This window comes from Triticum aestivum, chromosome 5D (genome assembly GCF_018294505.1).
Source record: "Triticum aestivum cultivar Chinese Spring chromosome 5D, IWGSC CS RefSeq v2.1, whole genome shotgun sequence".
NCBI classification, from domain to species: Eukaryota; Viridiplantae; Streptophyta; class Magnoliopsida; order Poales; family Poaceae; genus Triticum; species Triticum aestivum.
The window spans coordinates 563,010,747-563,029,114 of NC_057808.1; positions in this window are offsets into that span (position 1 = coordinate 563,010,747).

The window sequence follows — 18,368 nt, forward strand, 5'->3', positions numbered from 1 at the left end:
AACTTATGTGCTAGATATGTGTTGGATATGTGCTGGATATGAAACTTATATATGTGATATGTGCTGCAAATTGTGGGATTTAATAAAAAACAGAAAAAACAGACAATATGCAGGCTCTTTGCCGTCTGCCACCGACGGCAAAGAGCCTTTGCCGTCTGCCGCGGACGGCAAAGAAGCCACGTGGCAGCCAACTGTGCTTCCTGGGAGCTGACCCATTTGGTCAGTTTGCCTACAGTGGCAGACGGCAAAGACTTTGCCGTCCGTGGCAGACGGCAAAGAACCTGCACTTTGCCATCAGTGGCAGACGGCAAAGAACCTGCCATCTAGTGACGTGTAGATGACATCATAAGGCGGACGGCAAAGACCAAAGGCTCTTTGCCGTCTGCGGCGGACGGCAAAGGTCTGCCGTTAGCCACTTAACGGATTGACAGCGCAAATATTGCCGTCCGCCCTCTTTGCCGTCCGCCGCAGACGGCAAAGAGCCTTTGCCGTCCGCCGCCAGGAAGCAGACGGCAAAGCAGCTGTTTACCGTAGCCTTCTTTGCCGGAGCCTTTTGCCGTCCGCGGCTGACGGCAAAGGTCTTTGCCGTCCGCCTTTCGAGCCTTTGCCGTCCGCCATGGCAGATGGCAAAGTAGCTGTTTCCTGTAGTGTTAGCATGATCATGTAGTTGACCTAGCATTTGTGGCAAAGCCACCATTCATAATTCTTTCATACATGTCACTCTTGGTTCATTGCATATCCCGGTACACCGCCGGAGGCATTCATATAGAGTCATACTTTGTTCTAGTATCGAGTTGTAATCATTGAATTGTAAATAAATAGAAGTGTGATGATCATCATTTTCTAGAGCATTGTCCCAAGTGAGGAATAAAAAAAGAGAAGGCCCAAAAAAATATGAGAGAAAAAGAGAGAAGGGACAATGTTACTATCCTTTGCCACACTTGTGCTTCAAAGTAGCACCATAATCTTCATGATAGAGAGTCTCTTGTTTTGTCACTTTCATATACTAGTGGGAATTTTTCATTATAGAACTTGGCTTGTATATTCCAACAATGGGCCTCCTCAAGTGCCCTAGGTCTTCGTGAGCAAGCAAGTTGGATGCACACCCACTTAGTTTCTTTTGTTGAGCTTTCATACATTTATAGCTCTAGTGCATCCGTTGCATGGCAATCCCTACTCCTTGCATTAACATCAATCGATGGGCATCTCCATAGCTCATTGATTGGCCTCGTTGATGTGAGACTTTCTCCTTTTTTGTCTTCTCCACATAACCCCCATCATCATATTCTATTCCACCCATAGTGCTATGTCCATGGCTCGCGCTCATATATTGCGTGAAGGTTTAAAAGTTTGAGATTACTAATGTATGAAACAATTGCTTGGCTTGTCATCGGGGTTGTGCATGATGAGAGCATTCTTGTGTGACGAAAATGGAGCATGACTAAACTATACGATTTTATAGGGATGAACTTTCTTTGGCCATGTTATTTTGAGAAGACATAATTGCTTAGTTAGTATGCTTGAAGTATTATTATTTTTATGTCAATATGAACTTTTATCTTGAATCTTTGGGATCTGAATATTCATACCACAATTAAGAAGAATTACATTGAAATTATGCCTAGTAGCACTCCGCATCAAAAATTCTATTTTTATCATTTACCTACTCGAGGACGAGCAGGAATTAAGCTTGGGGATGCTTGATACGTCTCCAACATATCTATAATTTTTGATTGCTCCATGCTATATTATCTTCTGTTTTGGAAATTATTGGGCTTTATTATTCACTTTATATTATTTTTGGGACTAACCTATTAACCGGAGGCCCAGCCCAGAATTGCTGTTTTTTGCCTATTTCAGAGTTTCGCAGAAAAAGAATATCAAACGGAGTCCAAACGGAATGAAACCTTCGGGAGCGTGATTTTTGTAACGAACAAGATCCAGGAGACTTGGACCCTACGTAAGAGAAGCTTCCAGGAGGCCACGAGGTAGGGGGCGCGCCTACCCCCCAGGGCGCGCCCTCCACCCTCGTGGGCCCCCTATTGCTCCACCGACGTACTCCTTCCTCCTATCTATACCTACGTACCCCCAAACGATCAGAACAGGAGCCAAAAACCTAATTCCACCGCCGCAACCTTCTGTACCCACGAGATCCCATCTTGGGGCCTGTTTCGGAGCTCCGCCGGAGGGGGCATCCATCACGGAGGGCTTCTACATCAACACCATAGCCTCTCCGATGAAGTGTGAGTAGTTTACCTCAGACTTTCGGGTCCATAGTTAGTAGCTAGATGGCTTCTTCTCTCTTTTTGGATCTCAATACAATGTTCTCCCCCTCTCTCGTGGAGATATATTCAATGTAATCTTCTTTTTGCGGTGTGTTTGTTGAGACCGATGAATTGTGGGTTTATGATCAAGATTATCTATGAACAATATTTGAATCTTCTCTGAATTCTTTTATGTATGATTGGTTATCTTTGCAAGTCTCTTCGAATTATCAGTTTGGTTTGGCCTACTAGATTGATCTTTCTTGCAATGGGAGAAGTGCTTAGCTTTGGGTTCAATCTTGCGGTGTCCTTTCCCAGTGACAGTAGGGGCAGCAAGGCACGTATTTTATTGTTGCAATCGAGGATAACAAGATGGGGTTTTTATCATATTGCATGAATTTATCCCTCTACATCATGTCATCTTGCTTAAGGTGTTACTCTGTTTCATGAACTTAATACTCTAGATGCATGCTGGATAGCGGTCGATGAGTGGAGTAATAGTAGTAGATGCAGGCCGGGGTCGGTCTACTTGTCTCGGACGTGATGCCAATATACATGATCATACCTAGATATTCTCATAACTATGCTCAATTCTGTCAATTGCTCGACATTAATTCGTTCACCCACCGTAAAATACTTATGCTCTTGAGAGAAGCCACTAGTGAAACCTATGGCCCCCAGGTCTATCTTCATCATATTAATCTTCCAACACTTATTTATTTCCTTTGCTTTTTACTTTGCTTTTATTTTACTTTGCATCTTATCATAAAAATACCAAAAATAGTATCCTATCATATCTATCAGATCTCACTCTCGTAAGTGACCGTGAAGGGATTGACAACCCCTTATCGTGTTGGTTGCGAGGATTTATTTGTTTTGTGTAGGTACGAGGGACTCGCGTGTAGCCTCCTACTGGATTGATACATTGGTTCTCAAAAACGGAGGGAAATACTTACGCTACTTTGCTGCATCACCCTTTCCTCTTCAAGGGAAAACCAACGCAGTGCTCAAGAGGTAGCAGCCGGCGAGAGTACGACGGTGACGACGTCGAGGCAGTGAAGCTCTTCCTCACCGGCACGATGGAAGTAGCGGTGGCGCTACGTTTTGGGAGAGCTCAAGAGAGGGAGTGAGGTCGAGCGGAGTAAAGACGAAGTGAGGAGGGGAGGGGTATTTATAGCCGAGGTGAAAAACCGCTCGCCCGAGGAAATTGGACGAATGTGCCCCTGACCCTTCTCATTCGCGTGACATGTGTCACCCACGTACTGAGAGGTGGAGATAGTGTGAGATCGTGGGTGAATAGGATAATATATCGTGGAATGTGGAACGATTTGAGCGGCAAAAGCCAAAAATTCAGATTAGAATATTTTAAGGTTTCGTTCGCAAATTCTTCAGCTGTCAAGGACACAGTGAAGATTTTCAACGGGTTTCAAATAGAACGCACATGAAGAATTTGTGAACAGACTGAGTTGAGTTTAGCATAGAGGGGGAAGGGTCCGATCACATTCACTTAGCAGAAAAAGGCAACTTGAAGAATTAACAATAAGTGAATGCTGTAGAGGACTTAAACTCATATAAATATGTATAGCCAATGAAGAACAACAACGGAAAGAGTGAAGACATTGAAAAAGTTGAAGAAATTGAACAACTGAGGAATTTCAAAATTGAAGAAAACTCAAATTGAAGATTTTTAACTTTTGGTGGTGGCGTGACCCACCGTATAAGAATGATGATTTCAGACACCGCGTACAATTGTCGTAGGGGTCTGAGAATTAAATTCTTCATTAATTTCTTCACACTTAGAGTGTTAGTCTTCATTGACTGAAGAAAAACGTTTCTTCGTGTGTTGCACATCTAAGTCATCAATTTTGCATTAGTGTTAGGATGTGTGTCCTTTTCAAAGGACATTCGAAGATTCTAGGATATTTAGCTCAAACCGCAACTTGCTAAATCTCTTCTCATCCAAGGGCTTTGTGAAGATATCGGCTAGCTGTTCTTCATTCTTCACATGCTCAATAGATATGTCGCCCTTCAACACATGATCACGAAGAAAATGATGACGAATCTGAATGTGCTTTGTCTTCGAGTGCTGAACTGGGTTATGAGCAATCTTGATAGCACTCTCATTGTCACAGTAGAGAGGCACATTCTTCACGTTGACGCCGTAGTCCTTGAGGGTTTGCTTCATCCATAGCAATTGAGCACAGCAAGAACCAGCAGCAATGTACTCAGCTTCAGCAGTAGACAGTGATACGTAGTTCTGTTTCTTCGAGGACCAACAGACCAAGGATCGTTCGAGGAAATGGCATGTGCCTGATTTTGACTTGTGGTCGACATGATCACCAGCATAGTCAGAGTCTGAATATCCAATGAGATCAAAAGCCGAGCCCTTGGGATATCATAATTCAAGTGTTGGTGTGTGAGCTAGATATCGAAGAATATGCTTCACAGCCTTATGGTGTGATTCCTTCGGTGTAGCTTGAAAGCGGGCACACATGCAAACACTAAGCATAATATCTGGCCTAGATGCACATAAATACAATAAAGAACCAATCATGGAGCGGTATACCTTTTGATCGAAGTCAATACCATTTTCATCAGTGCATAGATGGCCATTTGTGGGCATAGGGATTTTGACGCCTTTGCAGTCTTGCATGCCGAATTTCCTCAGTACATCCTTGAGGTATTTCTCCTAAGATATGAATATGCCATTGCGCTGTTGACGAATTTCAACACCTAAGAAGAATTTCAATTATCCCATCATAGAAATTTGATATTCTTCACTCATCATATAGGCAAATTCATCACTGTAACATTGGTCAGTACAGCCAAAGATGATATCATCAACATATATTTGGCACACAAACAATTCACCATCATAAGATTTAGTGAAAAGAGTTGGGTCAAGTGAACCGGGTTTGAAGCCTTTCTTCATAAGGAATTCCTTCAAGGTATCATACCACACCCGAGGGGCCTGCTTGAGGCCATAGATGGCCTTATTGAGTCTGTAGACTTGATCAGGATGCTTTGGATCTTCAAAACCTGGTGGTTGAGCAACATATACTTCTTCCTCAAGCTTACCATTGAGGAATGCACTTTTCACATCCATTTGGTATAAGATGATGTCATGATGGTTAGCATAAGCAAGTAATATGCGAATAGCCTCAAGTTTAGCAACAGGTGCAAAAGTTTCATCGAAATCAATTCCTTCAACCTAAGTGTAGCCTTGAGCTACAAGCCGTGCCTTATTCCTCACCACAAGGCCATTTTCATCTTGCTTGTTACAGTAGATCCACTTTGTGCCAATGATATTGTGCTTATGAGGGTCTGGACGTTTGACCAGTTCCCAGACGTTGTCGAGCTCGAATTGATGTAATTCCTCTTGCATGCCTTGAATCCATTCAGGCTCCAGAAATGCTTCATCTACCTTAGTGGGCTCTATGATAGAGATGAAAGCAAAGTGCCCACAAAAGTTAGATAAATGTGAAGCTTTTGAGCGTGTGAGAGGACCTTGTGCGTTGATGTCGCTGATGATTTTCTCAATCTGCACTTCATTTGCAATGCGAGGATGAGCGGATTGACGTCGAGGGATTGGATCGGCATTTTCTTCAGCACCATTTTCCTCAGGTGCATCAGCATGATGTTCTTCACGTTCTGGAATGACTTCTTCAGCAGATTCTTCGGTAGGAATGACATCCTCAGTGGCCTTGAACTTAATGGTTTCCTCAGGTGACTATTAATCTGGAACAGGAGGTATGTGCTCTCTTTGCGAGCCATTAGTTTCATCGAACCGCACATCTACAGTTTCAACAACCTTATGGTGAACGGTGTTGAAGACTCTGTAGGTGTGCGAGTCCTTTCCGTAAACAAGCATAAAATCTTCATGTGCTTTCGGTGCAAATTTAGAATTGTGATGAGGATCTCTAATCCAACATTTGGCACCGAAGACTTTGAAATAACTCACATTGGGTTTCTTGTCAGTGAGGAGTTCATATGCAGTCTTTTTGAAGAATTTGTGAAGATATACCCTATTGATGATGTGGCACGCAGTATCAATTGCCTCAATCCAGAAGTGATGAGGCGTCTTGTATTCATCAAGCATAGTACGAGCCATCTCAACAAGAGTCTTGTTTTTGCGCTTCACGACGCCATTCTGCTGAGGAGTATAAGGAGCAGATAACTCATGAGTAAGACCAAGTTCATCAAGATAGTCATCAAGACAAATATTCTTGAACTCAGTTCCATTGTCGCTTCTGATGTGCTTGATCTTCACACCAAAGTTGGTTGAAGCCCTCGAGGAAAATCGTTTGAAGACTTCCTGCACTTAATGTTGTAAGTGACAATATGCACCCATGTGTAACGAGAGTAATCATCAACAATAAAAAAGCCATATAGAGATGCTTCATTGGTGAATGCAGAGTAATGGGTAGGACCAAAGAGATCCATGTGAAGCAATTCAAATGGTCGAATGGTAGTCATGATAGTCTTCGCTGGATGCTTGACCTTGGTCATCTTTCCAGCTTCACAGGCTCCACACAAGTGATCCTTGAGGAATTTGACATTTTCAATGCCAATGACGTGCTTTTTCTTCGCGAGCCTGTGCAAGTTCCTCATGCCAGCATGACCTAGTCGTCGATGCCATAGCCAGCCTTCTGAAGCTTTTGCAAGTAGACATATAACTCGTTGTGGTCCTGTAGAGAAATCAACAATATACATATCTCCTCTCCTAAAGCCTTCGAAGACTTTGGAATTGTCAGCTTCCATAATCACAAGACAACGATACTTGCCAAAGATAAAAACCATATCAAGATCACAAAGCATTGAGACTGACATGAGGTTGAATCCTAAGGACTCGACAAGCATGACTTTGTCCATGTGTCGATCCTTTGAGATCGCAACCTTACCTAGACCCAATACCTTGCATTTTCCTTTGTCAGCGTAGGTAATCTGCTTCAGATGCGATGGAGATAAGGGAGCATCCATCAATAGATTCTTGTCACCAATCATGTGATTCGTACATCCACTATCGAGGACCACTCAGTGGCTTTGGGTAGATCATCCTGCAGATGAATTAGTGCAACTTACGAACTCATATACTTCATCAATGAAGAATATGACATCAATTTCATCAGATCAATTTCATCAAATCAATAGAATAGATAAAGCAGTATGAGGACATGAGAAATGAGGATTCATTTCTTCATGATTAGCCTGCGTCCTTTCCGGCATATTCAGGTCTCCAGCAAATTTTTCAGACGTTTAAGTTCGTCTGGAGACCTGACCCTACATAAGAGATTAGTTCTTTTTCTTCACCACCCACATCTGAAGGGGTGGCAAAGAGTTCATCATTTTGCGAGCTCCATAAGAGAACGATGGCATAGAAGCCAGTCCACTTTGTTTCACATAAGAGGAGTTAGGATAAGCATATGAATAAGCAGAGAAATTCTTCGAGGACTTATGAACATAATGGTTAGAAGAATAATGCACATATTCATAGCCCTTAGATCTTCCCTGCGAAACAGAAGTGTTAGCACGATGATGATCATATGAGGATTTTGATCCTTTTGAGGAATTTGATCCACGTGAGGAATTCGGTCCATATGAGGACATGGATCCATATGAAGAATCTGGTCCATATGAAGAATTTGATCTGGGGTTTCTATTCTTCACAGGTGGTGTCATGATGACATTCACCTGAAGACTATCAAGGCACTTTTTGGGAACCCAGATTTTCTTCATAGAAGAATTGTTCCTGCAGTTAGTGCCAACATATCTAGAAATACTTCACCATTCTGATTCTTGAACAATTTATAGTTGGAGTCAAATGACTCATCAGAAGAATGAGGAGATTTACATGTAAAGCCAGATAAAGTAGATGGATCTACTGGAGGTCCCTTTGCAGCAACCCATGAGGTTTTGGGATACTGCTCAGGCTTCCTGTAAGTCCCATCAGCATTGAGTTTCCTCTCAAAGGCAATACCCTCTTTCCTAGGGTTCCTATTGAGGATCTGCTTTTTAAGCACATCACAAAGAGCCTGATGCCCTTTGAGGCTTTTGTACATGCCTGTCATATACAATTCCTTCAGCCCTGCATTGTCAGTGATACTAGCAATATCCTCAGATGAGGAATTAGTGATAGCAGAGACAGGTGAAGAATTTGTAGCAGTAGAAGCATTTGAACATTCAGGTGAAGAATTAGCAGATTCACATTCAATGCACTTCAAACATGGAGAAATGAATTCTTCCTGAGCAGCGCTGATTTGTTGAGCAACTAATGAATCATGCTCCTTCTGAAGATCTTCATAAGTCACCCTTGGCTTTTCACGATCTTGCTTTTCTTTGAAGAAATTCATAAGAAAGCTTCTCATGATCAGATAAGAGAGTGCTATGACGACTTTGAAGATTATCAAACTTAGTCTGAAGTCTCTGAAGACTTTCAGCCAAAGCTTTCGACTGATCCATTTCTTCATCCAACATATCATCGCTCTTGTCCAGCATGTATTGAACTTTTTTCAAAGCTCTTTGTTGTTTAGTGGCAAGGGAAGCAAGTTTGGTATAGCTGGGTCCAAATTCATCACCAGATTCATCATCACTGGACTCAGATAGGTAGCATTCGGTTACCTTGGCACCTTTTGCCATAAGGCATGGTTCAGAGGATGATGATTCTGGCTCAAAAGTTATAGCCTTGCGCGATACCATGAAATCCTCAAACCAGGGATCACGGTCAGATCTATGACCTTCATAGACCTCAGAGAGTCGGTCCCAGATGAGTTTTGCATGGCTGAGATGCATAATGTTCCTGAACTGATTTTGAGACAGACAGGAGCAGATGATGTCCTTCGCCGTGAGGTTAAGAAGAGTGTACTTGCGAATGTCATCAGCTTCCGTCATCTTGCGCAGATCGGTAAGACCAATCTTAGTGATGGTCCACAGCTCGCTGTTCATCGCCATGAGTCACTTCTTCATCATGGCCTTCCACTTGGGATAATCATGACCGTCAAAGATGGGGCATGACACAGTCTTCATTCCTGCGGTCGACATAAATAAACTCCAGGCGGTTAAACCAAAATCACACAGAACAAGGGAGTACCTTGCTCTGGTACCAATTGAAAGTGCGTTATGTTGACTAGAGGGGGGTGAATAGGCGATTTTTATGAATTCTTCACTGAGGAATTTCAGGGTGAGGAAATTCCTAAGCGAAGAACTACTTGCAGCGGAATAAGTACTCAGATGCAAACATAACATAACATAAGCATGGTCATCATGATGAAATGAAAAACAAGCACAGAGTACAGAAAGCGTAAACACGGGATAAACAGGAAGAAGACTAACAGACTGAACAAATTGAACTGAGGAAATTGAGAAAGTCTTCAGTCAAAGTCTTCAAACAGATATGAACAAGTACACAACACAGTAATGAGGAAATGAAAGAGTTGAGGAAATAGAACTAGTTGGCTTGGTGAAGACAATGATTTGGTAGACCAGTTCCAACTGTTGTGACAGTTGTACGTCTGGTTGGAGCAGCTAGGTATTTAAACCTGAGGACACACAGTCCCGAACACACAGTACTCATCGTATTCTGTTGGGGAACGTAGTAATTTCAAAAATTTCCTACGCACACGCAAGATCATGGTGATGCATAGCAACGAGAGGGGAGAGTGTTCTCCACGTACCCTCGTAGACCGAAAGCGGAAGCGTTATGACAACGCGGTTGATGTAGTTGTACGTCTTCACGATCGACCGATCCTAGTACCGAACGTACGGCACCTCCGCGATCTGCACACGTTCAGCTCGGTGACGTCCCACGAACTCACGATCCAGTAGAGCTTCGAGAAAGAGCTTCGTCAGCACGACGGCGTGATGACGATATGACAGAGGTGGATTATGGTGGAGGGGGGCACCGCACACGGCTAAGAGATCAATGATCAACTTGTGTGTCCATGGGGTGCCCCCTCCCCGTATATAAAGGAGTGGAGGAGGGGGAGGGCCGGCCCTCTACTATGGCGCGCCCTGGGGAGTCCTACTCCCACCGGGAGTAGGATTCCCCCCTTTCCAAGTAGTAGGAGTGGGAGAGAAGGAAGGGGAAGAGAGAAGAGAAGGAAGGAGGGGGTGCCACCCCTCCCGCTAATCCAATTCGGACTAGGCCTTGGGGGGCGCGCGGCCTGCCCTAGGCAGCCCCTCTCTCTCTCTCTCCCCTAAAGCCCAATAAGGCCCATATACTCCCCGGCGAATTCCCGTAACTCTCCGGTACTCCGATAAATACCCGAACCACTGATAACCTTTCCGATGTCCGAATATAGCCTTCCAATATATTGATCTTTACGTCTCAACCATTTCGAGACTCCTCGTCATGTCCCCGATCTCATCCGGGACTCCGAACTATCTTCGGTACATCAAAACACATAAACTCATAATACCGATCGTCACCGAACGTTAAGCGTGCGGACCCTACGGGTTCGAGAACTATGTAGACATGACCGGGACTCATCTCCGGTCAATAACCAATAGCGGAACCTGGATGCTCATATTGGTAACTACATATTCTACGAAGATCTTTATCGGTCAAACAGCATAACAACATGCATTGTTCCCTTTGTCATCGGTATGTTACTTGCCCGAGATTTGATCGTCGGTATCTCAATACCTAGTTCAATCTCGTTACCGGCAAGTCGCTTTACTCGTTCCGTAATGCATCATCCCGCAACTAACTCATTAGTCACATTGCTTGCAAGGCTTATAGTGATGTGCATTACCGAGAGGGCCCAGAGATACCGCTCCGACAAGCGGAGTGACAAATCCTAATCTCGATCTATGCCAACTCAACAAGTACCATCGGAGACACCTGTAGAGCACCTTTATATGACCCAGTTATGTTGTGATGTTTGGTAGCACACAAAGTATTCCTCCAGTATTCGGGAGTTGCATAATATCATAGTCATAGGAACATGTATAAGTCATGAAGAAAGCAATAGCAATATACTAAACGATCGAGTGCTAAGCTAACGGAATGGGTCAAGTCAATCACATCATTCTCTAATGATGCGATCCCATTAATCAAATGACAACTCATCTCTATGGCTAGGAAACTTAACCATCTTTGATTCAACAAGCTAGTCAAGTAGAGGCATACTAGTGACACTCTGTTTGTCTATGTATCCACACATGTACTAAGTTTCCGGTTAATACAATTCTAGCATGAATAGTAAACATTTATCATGAAATAAGAAAATAAATAATAACTTTATTATTGCCTCTAGGGCACATTTCCTTCAGTCTCCCACTTGCACTAGAGTCAATAATCTAGTTCACATCGCCATGTGATTTAACACCAATAGTTCACATCGCCATGTGATCAACACTCAAAGGGTTTACTAGAGTCAGTAATCTTAGTTCACATCGCCATGTGATTAACACCCAAAGAGTACTAAGGTGTGCTCATTTTTGCTTGTGAGAGAAGTTTAGTCAACGGGTCTGACATATTCAGATCCGTATGTATTTTGCAAATATCTATGTCAACAATGCTCTGCACGGAGCTACTCTAGCTAATTGCTCCCACTTTCAATATGTATCCAGATTGAGACTTAGAGTCATCTGAATCAGTGTCAAAACTTGCATCGACGTAACCCTTTACGACGAACCTTTTTTCACCTCCATAATCGAGAAATATATCCTTATTCCACTAAGGATAATTTTGACCGTTGTCAAGTGATCTACTCCTAGATCACTATTGTACTCCCTTGCCAAACTTAGTGTAGGGTATACAATACATCTGGTACACAGCATGGCATACTTTATAGAACCTATGGCTGAGGCATAGGGAATGACTTTCATTCTCTTTCTATCTTCTGCCGTGGTCGGGCTTTGAGTCTTACTCAATTTCACACCTTGTAACACAGGCAAGAACTCTTTCTTTGACTGTTCCATTTTGAACTACTTCAAAATCTTGTCAAGGTATGTACTCATTGAAAAAACTTATCAAGCGTCTTGATCTATCTCTATAGATCTTGATGCTCAATATGTAAGCAGCTTCACCGAGGTCTTTCTTTGAAAAACTCCTTTCAAATACTCCTTTATGCTTTCCAGAAAATTCTACATTATTTCCGATCAACAATATGTCATTCACATATATTTATCAGAAATGTTGTAGTGCTCCCACTCACTTTCTTGTAAATACAGGCTTCACCCCAAGTCTGTATAAAACTATATGCTTTGATCAACTCATCAAAGCGTATATTCCAACTCCGAGATGCTTGCACCAGTCCATAGATGGATCGCTGGAGCTTGCACATTTTGTTAGCACCTTTAGGATCGACAAAACCTTCTGGTTGCATCATATACAACTCTTCTTTAAGAAATCCATTAAGGAATGTAGTTTTGACATCCATTTGCCAGATTTCATAAAATGTGGCAATTTGCTAACATGATTCGGACAGACTTAAGCATCGCTACGAGTGAGAAAATCTCATCGTAGTCAACACCTTGAACTTTGTCAAAACCTTTTTCGACAAGTCTAGCTTTGTAGATAGTAACACTACTATCAGCGTCCGTCTTCCTCTTGAAGATCCATTTATTTTCTATGGCTTGCCGATCATCGGGAAAGTCAACCAAAGTCCACACTTTGTTCTCATACATGGATCCCATCTCAGATTTCATGGCCTCAAGCCATTTCGCGGAATCTGGGCTCATCATCGCTTCCTCATAGTTCGTAGGTTCGTCATGGTCAAGTAACATGACCTCCAGAACAGGATTACCGTACCACTCTGGTGCGGATCTCACTCTGGTTGACCTACGAGGTTCGGTAGTAACTTGATCTGAAGTTACATGATCATCATCATTAGCTTCCTCACTAATTGGTGTAGGATTCACAGGAACAGATTTCTGTGATGAAACTACTTTCCAATAAGGGAGCAGGTACAATTACCTATCAAGTTCTACTTTCCTCCCACTCACTTCTTTCGAGAGAAACTCCTTCTCTAGAAAGGATCCATTCTTAGCAACGAATGGCTTGCCTTCGGATCTGTGATAGAAGGTGTACCCAACTGTCTCCTTTGGGTATCCTATGAAGACACATTTCTCCGATTTGGGTTTGAGCTTTTCAGGATGAAACTTTTTCACATAAGCATCGCAATCCCAAACTTTAAGAAACGACAACTTTGGTTTCTTGCCAAACCACAGTTCATATGGTGTCGTCTCAACAAATTTAGATGGTGCCCTATTTAACGTGAATGCGGCTGTCTCTAATGCATAACCCCAAAACGATAGTGGTAAATCGGTAACAGACATCATATATTGCACCATATCTAATAAAGTACGGTTACGATGTTCGGACACACCATTACGCTGTGGTGTTCTAGGCGGCGTGAGTTACGAAACTATTCCGCATTGTTTCAAATGAAGACCAAACCCGTAACTCAAATATTCTCCTCCATGATCACATCGTAGTAACTTTATTTTCTTGTTATGACTATTTTCCACTTCACTCAGAAATTATATGAACTTTTCAAATGTTCCAGACTTATGTTTCATCAAGTAGATATACCCATATCTGCTCAAATCATCTATGAAGGTCAGAAAATAACGATACCCGCCGCGAGCCTCAACACTCATCGGATCGCATACATCAGTATGTATTATTTCCAATAAGTCAGTTGCTCGCTCCATTGTTCCGGAGAATGGAGTCTTAGTCATCTTGCCCGTAAGGCATGGTTCGCAAGCATCAAGTGATTCATAATCAAGTGATTCCAAAATCCCATCAGCATGGAGTTTCTTCATGCGCTTTACACCAATATGACCTAAACGGCAGTGCCACAAATAAGTTGCACTACCATTATTAACTTTGCATCTTTTGGCTTCAATATTATGAATATGTGTATCACTACGATCGAGATCCAACGAACCATTTTCATTGGGTGTGTAACCATATAAGGTTTTATTCATGTAAATAGAACAACAATTATTCTCTAACTTAAATGAATAACCGTATTGCAATAAACACGATCAAATCATATTCATGCTCAACGCAAACACCAAATAACACTTATTTAGGCTTGGGTCTAGCTTTGGGCTTCTTCACGGGAGCAGCAACTTGCTTGCCGTTCTTTTTGAATTTCCCCTTCTTCCCTTTGTCCTTTTCTTGAAACTAGTGGTCTTGTCAACCATCAACACTTGATGCTTTTCCTTTGAAATATTAACTTCAACTCCTGCAACATCTAGTGACCCAAAGCTAGTTCCACTTCCAGTGACCATTTCCTTTGCAGTAGAAGCACTCAGTTTCAGGCTTGGGTCTAGCTTTGGGCTTCTTCACGGGAGCAGCAACTTGCTTGCCGTTCTTTTTGAATTTCCCCTTCTTCCCTTTGTCCTTTTATTGAAACTAGTGGTCTTTTCAACCATCAACACTTGATGCTTTTCTTGATTTCTACCTTCGTCAATTTCAGCATCACGAAGAGCTTGGGAATCGTTTCCGTTATCCCTTGCATATTATAGTTCATCACGAAGTTCTAGTAACTTGGTGATAGTGACTAGAGAACTCTGTCAATCACTATCTTATTTGGAAGATTAACTCCCACTTGATTCAAGTGATTGTTGTACAAGGACATTCTGAGTAGATGCTCACTAGCTGAGCTATTCTCCTCCATCTTGTAGGCAAAGTACTTGTCAAAGGTCTCATACCTTTTGACATGGGCATAAGTCTGAAATACTAATTTCAACTCTTGTAACATTTCATATGCTCCGTGGCATTTCAAAAACGTCTTTGAAGCCCCGATTCTAAGTCATAAAGCATGGTGCACTAAACTATCAAGTAGTCATCATATCGAGCTTGCCAAACGTTCATAACGTCTACATTTGCTCCTGCAATCGGTCTGTCACCTAGCGGTGCATCAAGGACATAATTCTTCTGTGCAGCAATGAGGATAATCCTCAGATCACGGATCCAATCCGCATCATTGCTACTAACATATTTCAACTTAGTTTTCTCTAGGAACATATCAAAAATAAAACAGGGGAGCTAAACGCGAGCTATTGATTGTAGGAGATATGCCCTAGAGGCAATAATAAATGATATTATTTATCTCCGAGTTCATATTATGTTTATGTTCCATGCTATAACTGCAATGATTCTCGAGTCTGCAATATCCATGAGGCTCGGAGGAAGACTCATATGCACGTGTCGAATAATAAACGGTAAGAAGTATTCCTAGTCTGGCCTCTAAGACTAGCTCAAGTGTTGCATGATGGTTCTGTTTTCCTGATCATGGGCATGTCTATGCCAGCAACTTTGAGGGCAAAATGTTAAGAGAACATTTGTGTTGAATCGACCCGGATTGATGTTATGCTATGAGATTCATTCATCACAAGTTAATGGTACATAACACAGAGATGGTTAACATTTGCATGATTCCTTAGACCATGAGAGTATCGAGTTTCTTCATGCTTGCTTCATGAACTTTGGGGTTTGTTAAACGTCATCCGTAAATGGGTGGCTATTACGGCGGCTTACGGGTTCATGGAAAAGTGTGTCAAGTACCTTGATAGCTCAAGATTGGGATTTGCTCCTCCGACGATGGAGAGATATCTCTGGGCCCTCTCGGTGTTACGGTATCCATCATCGTCTGGCCAAACACTTTGTGATTTGATCACGGGGATGCCGGAACACGATAACGTGAAAAGAGAACAATACCGGTAACGAGGTAACTAGCATAGTGGACAAGTTGTTGATCCACAGGAATGCCAACATGTCTCACCTCGGGTATTTGTAACATATCGCGAAGCAACAGGAATAGCACACGGCAACTGGAGGTTCACTCGAATATTTATTCGTGTGGGTATAGGGGTCAATATGGGTGTCCACGGCTCCGATGTTGATCATTGATCGAAAAGGGTTCCAGTCATGTCTATACTTCACCGAGCCTATAGGGTCACACGCTTAAGGGTCATCTATCTGCTGAATACTAGACAAGGAGTCTGAGAGAAAATCACCGAAAAAGTTTCGGACACCGGAAAAGTTCCGGACAGCGGAAAAGGTTCCGCAGAAAGAGGTCATCGGATGAGTTTCGATGAAACTGAAAAATTGTTTCAGGGGATACCATCAAGTCAAATTGGTTTCGGCACATGCCTGATAATTCTTGGAGGGTGCCAGAATCATTCTGGAATTTTCTGGAATAATAACCGGATATGCTCCGGAGCTGCCGGAACCACTTCAGATGCTTTTCGCAGATGAAAATCACTAAACCGGAATTGTTTCGGAACGCGGAAAATAATTTTGGTGGGTACTGGAAATGTTCTAAGCCCACACAAATATTTTCAGTTCGAACAGACGCTGAAAAATGGCGTCGTGAATAGTGAAAGTGCTTTTTGGGATATTTTATGGTGAGTCACCTTTTGGGATATTTCCAAAAGGCTTCTAGAAGGGCTTGGGGGCCAAGCATGCTCCTCATGGGGGTCCCCCAAGGGGGTTGGCCGGCCACATGTGTGGGGCTCCATGGAGCTCCACTTCCCTCCCCATTATGCCCTTCATGTGTGACATTTACATGGGCATTTTGGGTTTTTGTGAGCCATCCCTACCCCTTGGCTTTCCTATAAATAGAGGAGGAGTGGGCAGCCCAAACCTCACCCCTTCTCACATACAAGTGACATGCAATGATCTGGCTTCTCTCTCCCTCCCCGCGAAATAGTTTCGTAGAGCCGAAAGGCTGTCTGGGTTCCGGCAGGAACTAGTTCTGGACGGCGAAGCCCTGCCGGATAGATGACACCGTATGTGTGCAACTCTGTAGAGAGATCGTAGTTTCAGTCTTAGTTCGTGAGTGCCTCCCAAAGGGCTGTCCGTGTGACCGTCCGAGTTTCGAAGGTCCTCCCGAAGGGCTGTCCGAGTGACCGTTCGAGTTTCGAAGGTCCTCCCGAAGGGCTGTCCGCGACACCGTCCGGGGGACTGTTCGACCGCCTCCCGGAGGGCTGTCTGAGGAGCATATGAGGGTATACATCCTCGCGGTTGGGAGGTTGTAAATCCTAGCTGCGGGGATCTACACCGCTGATCGTCATCGACTCTACTTCCCGCTGCGCTACAAGTCGGTAACGAAAAAGATCAAACCATGTATGCAGTCTCCATAGTGGTCCTGGGCTGGTGCGTAGGTCGGAAAAATTTTGTTTTCTGCTGCGTTACCCTACATTGATCTACAACATAGATATGCTAATACTACCAGGACTAAGTTCATGATAAATTAAAGTTCAATTAATCATATTACTTAAGAACTCCCGCTTAGATAGACATCCCTCTAATCATCTAGGTGATCACGTGATCCATATCAACTAAACCATGTCCGATCATCACGTGAGATGGAGTAGTTTTCAATGGTGAACATCACTATGTTGATCATATCATCTATATGATTCACGCTCGACCTTTCGGTCTCTAGTGTTCCGAGGCCATATCTGCATATGCTAGGCTCGTCAAGTTTAACCCGAGTATTCTGCGTGTGCAAAACTGGCTTGCACCCGTTGTATGTGAACGTAGAGCTTATCACACCCGATCATCATGTAGTGTCTCAGCACGAAGAACTGTCGCAACGGTGCATACTCAGGGAGAACACTTGTACCTTGAAATTTAGTGAGAGATCATCCTATAATGCTACCGTCGAACTAAGCAAAATAAGATGCATAAAGGATAAAAATCACATGCAATCAATATAAGTGATATGATATGGCCATCATCATCTTGTGCCTTTGATCTCCATCTCCAAAGCACCGTCATGATCACCATCGTCACCGGCGCGACACCTTGATCTCCATCGTACCATCGTTGTCGTCTCGCTAACTATTGCTTCTACGACTATCGCTACCGCTTAGTGATGAAGTAAAGCAATTACATGGCGATTGCATTTCATACAATAAAGCGACAACCATATGGCTCCTGCCAGTTGCCGATAACTCCGTTACAAAACATGATCATCTCATACAATAAAATTTAGCATCATGTCTTGACATATCACATCACAACATGCCCTTCAAAAACAAGTTAGACGTCCTCTACTTTGTTGTTGCAAGTTTTACGTGGCTGCTACGGGCTGAGCAAGAACCGTTCTTACCGACGCATCAAAACCACAATGATATTTC